This window comes from Pungitius pungitius, chromosome 7, assembly GCF_949316345.1.
Source record: "Pungitius pungitius chromosome 7, fPunPun2.1, whole genome shotgun sequence".
In the NCBI taxonomy this organism is placed as follows: Eukaryota; Metazoa; Chordata; class Actinopteri; order Perciformes; family Gasterosteidae; genus Pungitius; species Pungitius pungitius.
This window is the reverse complement of record NC_084906.1, coordinates 21,390,693-21,401,565: the sequence shown is the minus strand read 5'-3', so window position 1 is coordinate 21,401,565 and position 10,873 is coordinate 21,390,693. Positions and strand designations below refer to the sequence as shown.

The 10,873-nt window shown below is 47.7% G+C and overlaps 1 long non-coding RNA gene across 1 annotated transcript; it reads right to left on the bottom strand.

The window, feature by feature from the left end:
- Positions 1-2,268: 2,268 nt before the first annotated feature.
- LOC119216797 (uncharacterized) lies at positions 2,269-4,913 on the bottom strand. The gene is made up of 3 exons (XR_005120162.2): positions 4,854-4,913; positions 3,791-3,897; positions 2,269-3,344 (listed from the first exon to the last, which is right to left on the bottom strand). It is a non-coding gene; the product is annotated as an uncharacterized LOC119216797 (long non-coding RNA).
- Between the last annotated feature and the right edge of the window lie 5,960 nt (positions 4,914-10,873).

Sequence of the window (10,873 nt, the reverse complement as noted above, 5' to 3'; positions counted from 1 at the left end):
ATTGAAACAAACATGTTGATCTGCCGGTAATGACAAAGGTTTTATTTTGAAGGGTGCTAATTACCCTTCAGTGTCTCCAGCTTCTTGTTCTAATGTTTAAGAGGCAGATTTATGTAAAACATCACACATTCAATAAGTGCAGACATCGGGACAACTTCACGCAGGGGTCGAATTCATTCATTCCATGTTGATGCGTCTCTCAGTTATTGTTATTGATACAAATTTGACGGGACTTTTGTTTTTTCTTAATCAGCAGATTGATTGTTGCTCCTCAGATTAAAGCAGCTGTGATTTCCTCATTTTCTTTGAGGTCAGCTGAACAAAATCATAACACACTCAAAATGGAATGTTGCTCAACCGGTCAAATTATTCAGAATGTGGAGTCTGGCGCGTTGGTTCACCACACACACTAACACACACACTAACACATACGGACACGCTAACACACACGCTAACACATACGGACACGCTAACACACACGCTAACACATACGGACACGCTAACACACACGCTAACACATACGGACACGCTAACACATACGGACACGCTAACACACACGCTAACACACATGCACACGCTAACACACACGCTAACACACATGCATACGCTTACACACACACGCTAACACATACGGACACACTAACACACACGCTAACACATACGGACACGCTAACACACACGCTAACACATACGTTCACGCTAACACACACGCACATGCTAACACATACCCGCCCTGAGCCCCCTGTAACCGGGCCTCCCAGGAGGGATTGGAAAGATGCTTCCAAGATCCGTCCTCAGGGCTCAGGACAGGGGGTCCTCGTGGGGGGGGGGTCAACCTGAACTTGTGTCATCAGAATAACCAAGCGCTGTCTCCAAGGTGTAGAGTGGTTTCTGGATGAACCGCAGGAGGAAATGCCTTCATGATTCAGCAGTGTTTGGGGGAATCGGCGCATCACTCTTGTGAGTCTTTGTCTGGCCCCCCCTGCAGCAGCCCCCCCCCCCCTAACACTCGATAATTCAGGTCTGACTCCATCCCACAGGAATGAGTGAGTGCGCTAGTACACGTGATTGGATAACCCGTGCACATTGGACACTGGAGGGGGGGGGGTGATATCTGGCAGCAGCAGGTGGTTTCAAAACACTTACTGTTATCCTCCCCCCCCCCCCCCTCCTCACCAAGGCCTAACGCAGCAGACCCGGTTTGACCTTTTGGGGGACGTTCACATCCTGCCTGGAGGACTGATGCATTGTGGGACTTTTTGACTCCACTGTCACTCCTCCTCATGGTGGAGATGTGAGATCTTCATGTACTAAAGAGGGAACACTCCCCCCCGCCTCACCCCTCCCCCTGTGCCCCCCCAGGCATTCCTCTTTTAGCCGGTGAGACGACAGGTGTGTGTGAAGCGACACCGCACCATAGTCGTCGGTTGAACTTAAAGGGGGGGGTTGTCACATTTATAGGAGACATCAGATCCCGCGTGGTTGAAGCCTAAGGGGGGGGGGGGGGGGGGGGGGGCGATCCACTCTGATACCGTATGAGGAAAATGAGCCCCTGAATACCGGCTACTGGTCGCACTCTGACGCCCCCCCGTCCTGAGACTGAGTCAGACGACTAATGCCCCCCCCCCTTGTCTGGAGTCCCCTGATTACTGGCATGCCGCGCCAGGCGTGCGTGTGTGTGTGTGTGTGGGAGAGTTGTGTATATGTACATGTGTGTGTCTGTGGGGTTGTGTGTGTGGGGGGGGGGGTTGCGTATATGTACATGTGTGTCTGTGGCGTTGTGTGCGCCGTGTTACATATATATATATATATATATTTATATATTTATCTGCTGTAAAGTTTTCAAGAATACCAACAAAACAAAACAATTCATCGATGTGAAAACTGTGATGTGAGACTTTTATTTGTGTGTGTATTTGTGTAACTCCACAATGTTCCAAATCGCTGTTTCACAACCACTGTGCTCTCTGAACGACCTCGGGGGGGTCGGGGGGGTCAGGACATCTGGGGGAGAAACGAAAGCGACAATTAAACAACTTACGCTGGAATGTCTCCACTGCGTCCTCACTGTCCCTCTTCTCTCCCCACGTTACAAATGTCTCTGGACACAGAAACACAGGACAGAGGACAGAGGACACAGAACCCTGATTGGTCACGCCCCGTCACATGACCCGTACTGGGGATCTTGAATCTCTGGATCATCTTTTCGTCTGTAAACATCTGCGCTCACTGCAGCGTGTAGAAGTGCTTCCTGTTCCGTGCCTTTTTAGTTTGTATTTATTAGAAAAAGGGAGCGTTGCAAAGAAGAAGAAAACAGAAAAGAATTCCAAGTCTTCCCTGTCGGGGAATTCGTTCGGCCTGCTGGGCTGCTTCGGTATCCATGGCGACGGTCGGCCTATGCGGTTGTTGGAGGACCAGCCCGGGTCTACGAAGGCTGCTGAAGGCAAGTCCTGGACCGGCCTTGTCCTTACTACACCTACAAAGTACTTACACACACACACACACGGCCCCCCACGTGACCTCTACTCTAACCCGACCCCTCGCTGCACATGGCGCGCCGTCCCGTGATGCTCGTTAGTGTAAATCACATCTGCTGATGTGGCGTGCGGATTCTCTGCAGAATGTCGGGGATGAGTGGAATGTGGTCACATGGGTCCTCTGTGATTCGACCATGTCCGTAGTTTAACAAGCAATATTTCCTCCACCCCGGTCCGTGTAGAGTCAAACATACCATAATGCTTTAAGGCGGGCTACACGCTGATTGACAGGTCGTTGCCATGGCGTTGTCCTGTGTCCTTTTTAATACTTTTGCTTTGTTCCCAGTTGATTCTAACACCTGATAATGTGGTTTTCAGGTTGCACTTACCTCGGCCCTCTTCTGTTTCTACTCATCTTTGTTATTAAGGATTCAAACTTTTGTTCTACAAATATTTCTCCCCTAGTTTGTGTTAGTAATAAAATCTCTGAGATGCAACACATTGGCTCACAGGGGATTTCCAGGTTTATTATTCATACAAACAAAAACAGAAGGGATTAAAAAAAATGAATTATGTTCGTTGCCTTGGTTCTTTTTCCCGTAGAGCTTTATGGGACCAGAGACGTCGCCCCCTGGTGGTCAGGTTAGAACGCAGCTCTAACGGGTGACCTCTGACCTCACTGAAGAGCCGGAGGTCGCCTCCTGCTTTCTGTTCGGTCTGATTTGTCTCATATTTGAGCCGAGAGGTCTGCCGTTATCTCCGTGTCGCCCGCTGCAGCGAGGCGTTAGCTGCTCTGTGAGTGTGATGCCAACAGGAAGTTCCCACTGCTCTGGCTATCTGGGCGGAAAATGAGTGTTTGTCCCCCTTCTGCACACACAGACACACACAGACACACACACAGCATGCATCATTGCCTCACATCCCTTGTTCCCACAGCAGCAGTGTAACGGGGTTCTAACGGTGTAATAGAGCCAGAGGTGACGGTTTAATCTCGTTGTAGTTTTAGGAAGTGCGCTCAAATACCCAAATTATTTGGTGGGAATGTTTTTTTTAACATGCTGTCCGTCAGATATCTCGATCACTCGGTCAGAAAAACAGGGTTCACATTATTATTTTGATTCTACCAGACTGATCACACGCTCCGTCTACAAAGGGGCCGGGTGGGGGGGGGGGTGTCTATCATTGCTAAGCAACCCAAAAAATATATATGCATATATATATATATACATGTATACACAGATATTTATATTCTTGGGTTTTGGGAAAGTTTGACAATGAAGAGTGAATAAATGAGCTGTGAGAGGGTTACTCACTGTGAGCCAGATGTGATAGAAGTCAGCTGACTTCAGTTTCTTTGTGCTGGATGACCTGATTCCAGCAGAGTAAAGAGGTGGTTTGAATCCCGTTCAGTTCAACAAGGCTGAGGGCCAAGAAGTTGAGAAGCATGAGAAAGACACGAAACGCTGAGTCATGGCTCCAACCGGGCCAGCAAATCAACAGGAGACAGAGGCTGCTTCCCAGGGGCTAGCAGTGCACTAGCTACGGACTAGCTGTGGGCTAGCTACGGACTAGCTGTGGGCTAGCTACGGACTAGCTGTGGGCTAGCTATGGACTAGCTGTGGGCTAGCTACGGACTAGCTGTGGGCTAGCTATGGATTAGCTGTGGGCTAGCTACGGACTAGCTGTAGGCTAGCTACGGACTAGCTGTGGGCTAGCTATGGACTAGCTATGGACTAGCTGTGGGCTAGCTACGGGCTAGCTATGGACTAGCTGTGGGCTAGCTATGGGATAGCAGTGCACTAGCTATGGACTAGCTTGCGCTAGCAACAGACTAGCTCTGGGCTAGCTGTGGACTTGTAGTATCCTAGCTGTGTGCTAGCTTTGTGGCTAGGTTTTAGCTTGTGGCTTCATGAACATACACACAGTATTTTAAGGACTGCTCTCTTTTCATCGCCCATCAGGCTGCACAGAGACTTTTCTGCAATTAGCTCGTTCCTGAACAATCATTCCGACGGGGGTCCACAATCAGCCCCCCAATCATTACACAAATGTTTTTGGTTTCCTTCATTGATCTTTCTAATATTTACGGCTGTCCCCTGCAGGCTCGGGGGGGTCATGGGAGACTGAGAAACGGGAATCTTTCCAGCGGAAGCGGGCTCTGAATCAGAAAAAGAGTCATGCAGCCCAGAGCCGCGGTAAGCGTTGGCATGACGATGTCCCCAAAATGTCAACCCCCCCAAACATACAATGGCAGCAAACAAACTAAATAAAAAGTACCCCACTTGGTAGAGTAAATTATGCAAATCAACCACACACATTGGCTTTGTAAGCAAATGTTTTATTTATGTGGTTTATAGAAAAAAATTATGAATTTACCTTGTAGGAGGGGGAGTCCGGAGAAAAATGAGTTAGTGCTCCACTGCTGTAGTCCACCCCCCCCCCCCCCTCAACCCAGAGGTTCTGCCCTTTAATTGCCTCCCCAGTTAACCTCTCAACAGAATTTCCTTTTTACGGCCGTCCTGTGCCCCCCCCCCCCCCCGCCCGATCCCACTGCAGATCAGCTGTTATCCAACTAAAGGTTCTGCTTTACAGATATATAAAATCAGCAGCGCAAGGGTTCATTCTGTCCCAGCACTCCAAATGCCCCCCCCTCCTGGCATGAAACTAACTCACCCCCTGCCCCCCCAGAGTGCTCACACAGACCCCCGCAGAGGCACTAAATGTGATTTAACCCCGAAGTCCACCGAACTGACGCATTAACGGTGATCCACTCGGGTGGAATGTGCTCTACTCTTACTTCTCCTCATCATCATCATCTGTTATCACCTCCTACATGGCCTCATAATCCCAAACATCATTCCTCCGACCTGCTTTCCTGGCTGAAAAAGCACAACTTAAAATAGTGATATTATCCTTATTGATGTTAGTTCAATAGTGAAGAATATTTGATTTTGCTTTGATTCCATTCAGTTTTTTCAGAAACCGATAATGAGGTGAAAAGAGATGAAACCAGGTTGTTGGAGCTTCATGTTGTTCTTGAGTGACAAACATTGCTGGGAGACGTTTGGAGAGGAAGCAGGTGGATCAAACCCTCGCCAAGTCCATTAATAATCAATCAATGCTTTATCTGATTGATTATTAATAGAACCTTTGTTTAGTGTAGAAGACGAAGCCAAGAAACTCACACAAATAGCAGAGCGGGGGGGTTTCTTCTGTTAAATAATACCCCCCCCAAAAAAACCTTGGAGGATTTCTGTCACTGATATTGAGCACACGTTCCCCCACAGAGGGATCAATAGCCCAGAGGGGCAATAACTCAGCGATTACCCAACGTGTTCTTTTAATCTCTAACTATAAAACACAAAAAGTAATTTATTACTTTGTCAGCTCTGATCATCAGGGACAAAACCCCAAGAATAATAATAATAGCAGAGTGATTTGGAGGTGAAGGAGGAGGCCGGTTCCCAGGAAATGAAGATACAGGCAATAGTGAAAGAGGAGGGGGCCGGGGGGGGCAAATCCAAACCACATGCAGAATCTCCGGTGTTGTTCCCAAGTGGAACCAGCTGCTCCATCAAAACAAACATTTGTTCCAATGGTGCAAGAAGAGAGACTCTGATCGTTGGACTTCATCACAGCAAAGAAACACAAACTGAACGTGCTGCTTTCTGCATGAAGACGAACAATCTGTGTGTGTGTGTGTGTGTGTGTGTGTGTGTGTGTGTGTGTGTGTGTGTATGTGTGTGTGTGTCCACAACTTCACTCACTCTGCATGTTCATTCCTTCAGGTAGCCTCAGTCTGACCTACTTTACTTCTGCTAAAGCTAGTTAGCATTATGCTGCAAACTATTTTTTGTTAAATGACACATTTTATATGTTAAATATTGATTTGTGAAAGACCTGCAGCTTTTTAGAAATTGCACCAAAATCTTTTTCGTTGTTTTGTAACTTATAAGTTTAACCGGAAACATTTGGACAGGAACAAATGTGCAGCAACCATCATCAGTGCAGGCAGTGGAACCATGAAGGTCCTTCTCGTGTTTCAGATGTTTCAGTCTCTACAAAGGTTTAAAAATGGCTACAAATAACTTTATACAGTTGAATATTCTCACATTTAGTGAATAAACTGCAGAAAGTCGTAAACTATAAATGACGGCTCGCTGGGCTTTGGCCTGAATGGAGATGTGGGGACAACGTTGCTGTCTCTTTGCCTTTTGTCCAACGGTCCATTTGTTTGTCCCGCTTCAGCGTTTCTAAGACAAGAGATGTCCTGCAATATGGACGCAGTTGCTGCTCATCTCCCAGCATGCTTTGCTACGTCCTGCGCCAAGAAAAACAGCTCAGGCTTTAGACCCGGAGAGGCCATATCCTGTGTGTGTCTGTGGGGGGGGGGGGTTAGCATGAAGAAGCACATCGCTGTGAGACACTACGCGGATGTTTATTTACGTGCAGGTTTCTACAAACCACAGAAAATACGTTCAACATTCCGAATGGGACACGACTGGGTACATGACCATTGAATGCATCTACGTGATGGCTGTCACTCCTCTAAACGGCCCCCTCCAGAGAGAAACGCCTTCCTTTGATCCCATCTGAGCCTCTAGTGGCCGTCACAAACCGCTGATTCTACAATAACTGGGATCACCAGTGTTCAAAGTGGACTCCGGTTTAAGAAGGTTGGCTTGGGAAGGTGTGCAGACGCAGCGTGTCCTCTGGGGAGGGGGGGCAGAGGCTCTCCATGGATGCTTTGCACAAACTGCTGACTGTTCTCTCGCCTGTTGCCTTCCTGTTGTTGAAATAAAAGACGGTTTGACTCAGGATGCCGAGTTCACCGGCGGCTCTTCTCCTCAACGGGAGAATCAGACCTGCAGAAAACTCTCCACTGAGGTTTTTTTGATAGTTTTGGGAATGTTTCCCGTGAGGTTCCTGCTGACTTCAAAGGCCACTTTGTGGCAGAAGAAGAAGTGAAAACCACAGCTTACATTTACATTTATTCATCGCTCGTCGAGCTCAAACAACAAAGAGATTCTTGTGAAACAAATACAAAAAAAGAAAGTCACAAGTAGAGTAGTTTTTCATCTGAAGTTAGCTTAGCTTAGCATAAAGTCTGAAAACAGCTGACTTCACAAATAAACAAGTTATGTCTGGCTTGTCTAATTAATATTTATCTTTAAGATTTTATCATTAAAGTCTAAATTACAGGAAATTATAGGAAACACATGCGTGAGGAAGGGAGGAGGGTTTGTTGGTGATGGAGTCAACCTCAGTGTGCTAATGCTAATCTCCATAAAAATTGTTATGTAAACACACCTGTGTCCCGTGATGATGACGCCCCGCCCCCTCGACGTCCACCTCGTCCGTCATCCTTACAAATTATTATTTGTTATTCCTCCAGTCGATCTAAGATTCACCTGATTCTCTAGTGGCAACGCATGAAAACTTTTACTAAATTACTAAATGAACATCAACGTCATTCAGCACGTAGCCCCGCCCTAAAGCGTCCCCTGCATTATGGTCTATTAGAGACCTGTCAATCAATGTGTCGCCCCGCCCTAAAGCATCCCCTGCTTCATGGTGTGTGTGACTCTAAATGGACCATCATTCACTGAATGAACATCATGCTGCATTGAAGAAGACTTGAAACTAGAGACTGAGACCATAAACTCATGTTTACAATGTTTACTGAGGGAATAAATCAAGAGAGAAGTAGACTCATTTCCTCATAGACGTCTATGGGAGCAGAGGAGTCGCCCCCTGCTGGTCACTACACAGAAGTAGAGTCATTTCCTCATAGACGTCTATGGGAGCAGAGGAGTCGCCCCCTGCTGGTCACTACACAGAAGTAGAGTCATTTCCTCATAGACGTCTATGGGAGCAGAGGAGTCGCCCCCTGCTGGTCACTACACAGAAGTAGAGTCATTTCCTCATAGACGTCTATGGGAGCAGAGGAGTCGCCCCCTGCTGGTCACTACACAGAAGTAGTCATTTCCTCATAGACGTCTATGGGAGCAGAGGAGTCGCCCCCTGCTGGTCACTACACAGAAGTAGAGTCATTTCCTCATAGACGTCTATGGGAGCAGAGGAGTCGCCCCCTGCTGGTCAATACACAGAAGTAGAGTCATTTCCTCATAGACGTCTATGGGAGCAGAGGAGTCGCCCCCTGCTGGTCACTACACAGAAGTAGAGTCATTTCCTCATAGACGTCTATGGGAGCAGAGGAGTCGCCCCCTGCTGGTCACTACACAGAAGTAGAGTCATTTCCTCATAGACGTCTATGGGAGCAGAGGAGTCGCCCCCTGCTGGTCACTACACAGAAGTAGTCATTTCCTCATAGACGTCTATGGGAGCAGAGGAGTCGCCCCCTGCTGGTCACTACACAGAAGTAGAGTCATTTCCTCATAGACGTCTATGGGAGCAGAGGAGTCGCCCCCTGCTGGTCAATACACAGAAGTAGAGTCATTTCCTCATAGACGTCTATGGGAGCAGAGGAGTCGCCCCCTGCTGGTCACTACACAGAAGTAGAGTCATTTCCTCATAGACGTCTATGGGAGCAGAGGAGTCGCCCCCTGCTGGTCACTACACAGAAGTAGAGTCATTTCCTCATAGACGTCTATGGGAGCAGAGGAGTCGCCCCCTGCTGGTCACTACACAGAATGCAGTTTTAACTCAGGAAGCTGTAGCCTTACTTCACAGATACGGAGATTTGCTGCCTTGTTTGAATCAAGACATTTTCACAGGTTTACATAGAAATACGACTCACACACACAAAAACCTGTTTCATAGATTTTTATGAAAGGCACTTTTTTCAAAGATGAAGATGATGATGAAGCGCTTTCTGATGTCTAGGGGAAAGTTTGGGTTGTGAAAGATACATCAAATGTGTGTGTGTGACCCCTGCTGTCATGCACAGCTCACATCTGCTCTTCATTTACTTAAAGCTCATCTCCCATGTATCCATCCATCCTCTGGGTACACACACAAACACACACAAACACACACAGTCCCTCTTACACATAAACACACACACACAGACTGAGTCCATCTTACACACACAAACACACACACACAGACACACTAGCGTGATCTCTGTGACTCAAAGCCACCATGTGACAATAAATGGAAAACGAACCGAACCTATAAACAGGAGATGAGACCGTCGGCCGTGGGGGGGCCGAGGTCGGCCTCGGGGGCCCAGTGGGGACCCGACCGTGGGGTTAGATAATTTGGGCCGGACACTGGATCCAGCAGGGGGTCAAAGGTCATTGGGTCAGTGTGTTGGGCGGTCGTGTGTGTTTTTCTTTGTTTTTGGCTCATGGTTACTTGGACATCTGTGAAGCCCCCCCCCCCCCACCAATTATTAAATGTTATTATTGATTAAAGCTAATTTGTTCTGCATGTTTTTGGTATGTTTGTCTGGTGAAGAACGTTTGATGTGAAGCTCTGAGCAGCTTGAATACAGCGAACTCATAACAAACGTGATATTTTCTGATAAAGAGACGGGCTGTGAGGAGTCACGTGACGCTCTCTATTCAACCCTGCTGCAAAAACCCTGTCAAGTAATCCCAAATAAAATCATCCACCCCGATGAGAGGAAGTCCTGTTACTCAAAGATCAGCCGCCTAATTCCTCTGAAGGAAAGCTCTGCATGGAACATCAGAGACACAAGTCAGGAATCAGGAAACATTTATTACCAAAATATGTCACACATACAACGAATTTGACTTGGCGGTGGGCGCATAACATCAGACAGTTTGACAATGGACAACAAGACAGAAAGGACAACACAGTGCAAGAGGAATAGCATAAAATATAATACATTATAATGCTATGGGTTAGTTTAAAAATAAAGGAATCAAAGTTTTTTTTAAATAAAGTGCAGCAGTGAACAGAAGTGTGTGCGCATGGAGAGTGAAGGGAGTGACCGGTGGAACGTCAGAGTCAGTCAGTGGGGACCCGGCTCTGTTGATGAAGACTGTCGGTGTGGCGGGAGGTCTTGGTCCTGATGGACCTCAGCCTCCTGCCGGATGGAAGGAGAACAAACTGTTCATGTCCAGGGTGGGGGGGGGGTCGGCTACAATCTTTCTATCTTGCTTCAAAGTCCTGGAAGTGAACGAGTCCTGGAGAGACAGCAGATTGCAGCCAATCACCCTCTCTGCAGAGCGGATGACACGCTGCAGCCTGCCCTTGTCCTTGGCTGTGGCTGCAGCGTACCACGCGGTGATGGAGGAGCAGAGGATGGACTCCGTGATGGCCGTGTAGAAGTGCACCATCATCGTCTTTGGCAGGTTGAATTTCTTCAGCTGCCTCAGGAAGAACATCCTCTGCTGAGCCTTTTTCGTGATGGAGCTGAAAACGGAAGGAGTCACACAAGGTGAGGGGGGAGTCACACAAGGTGA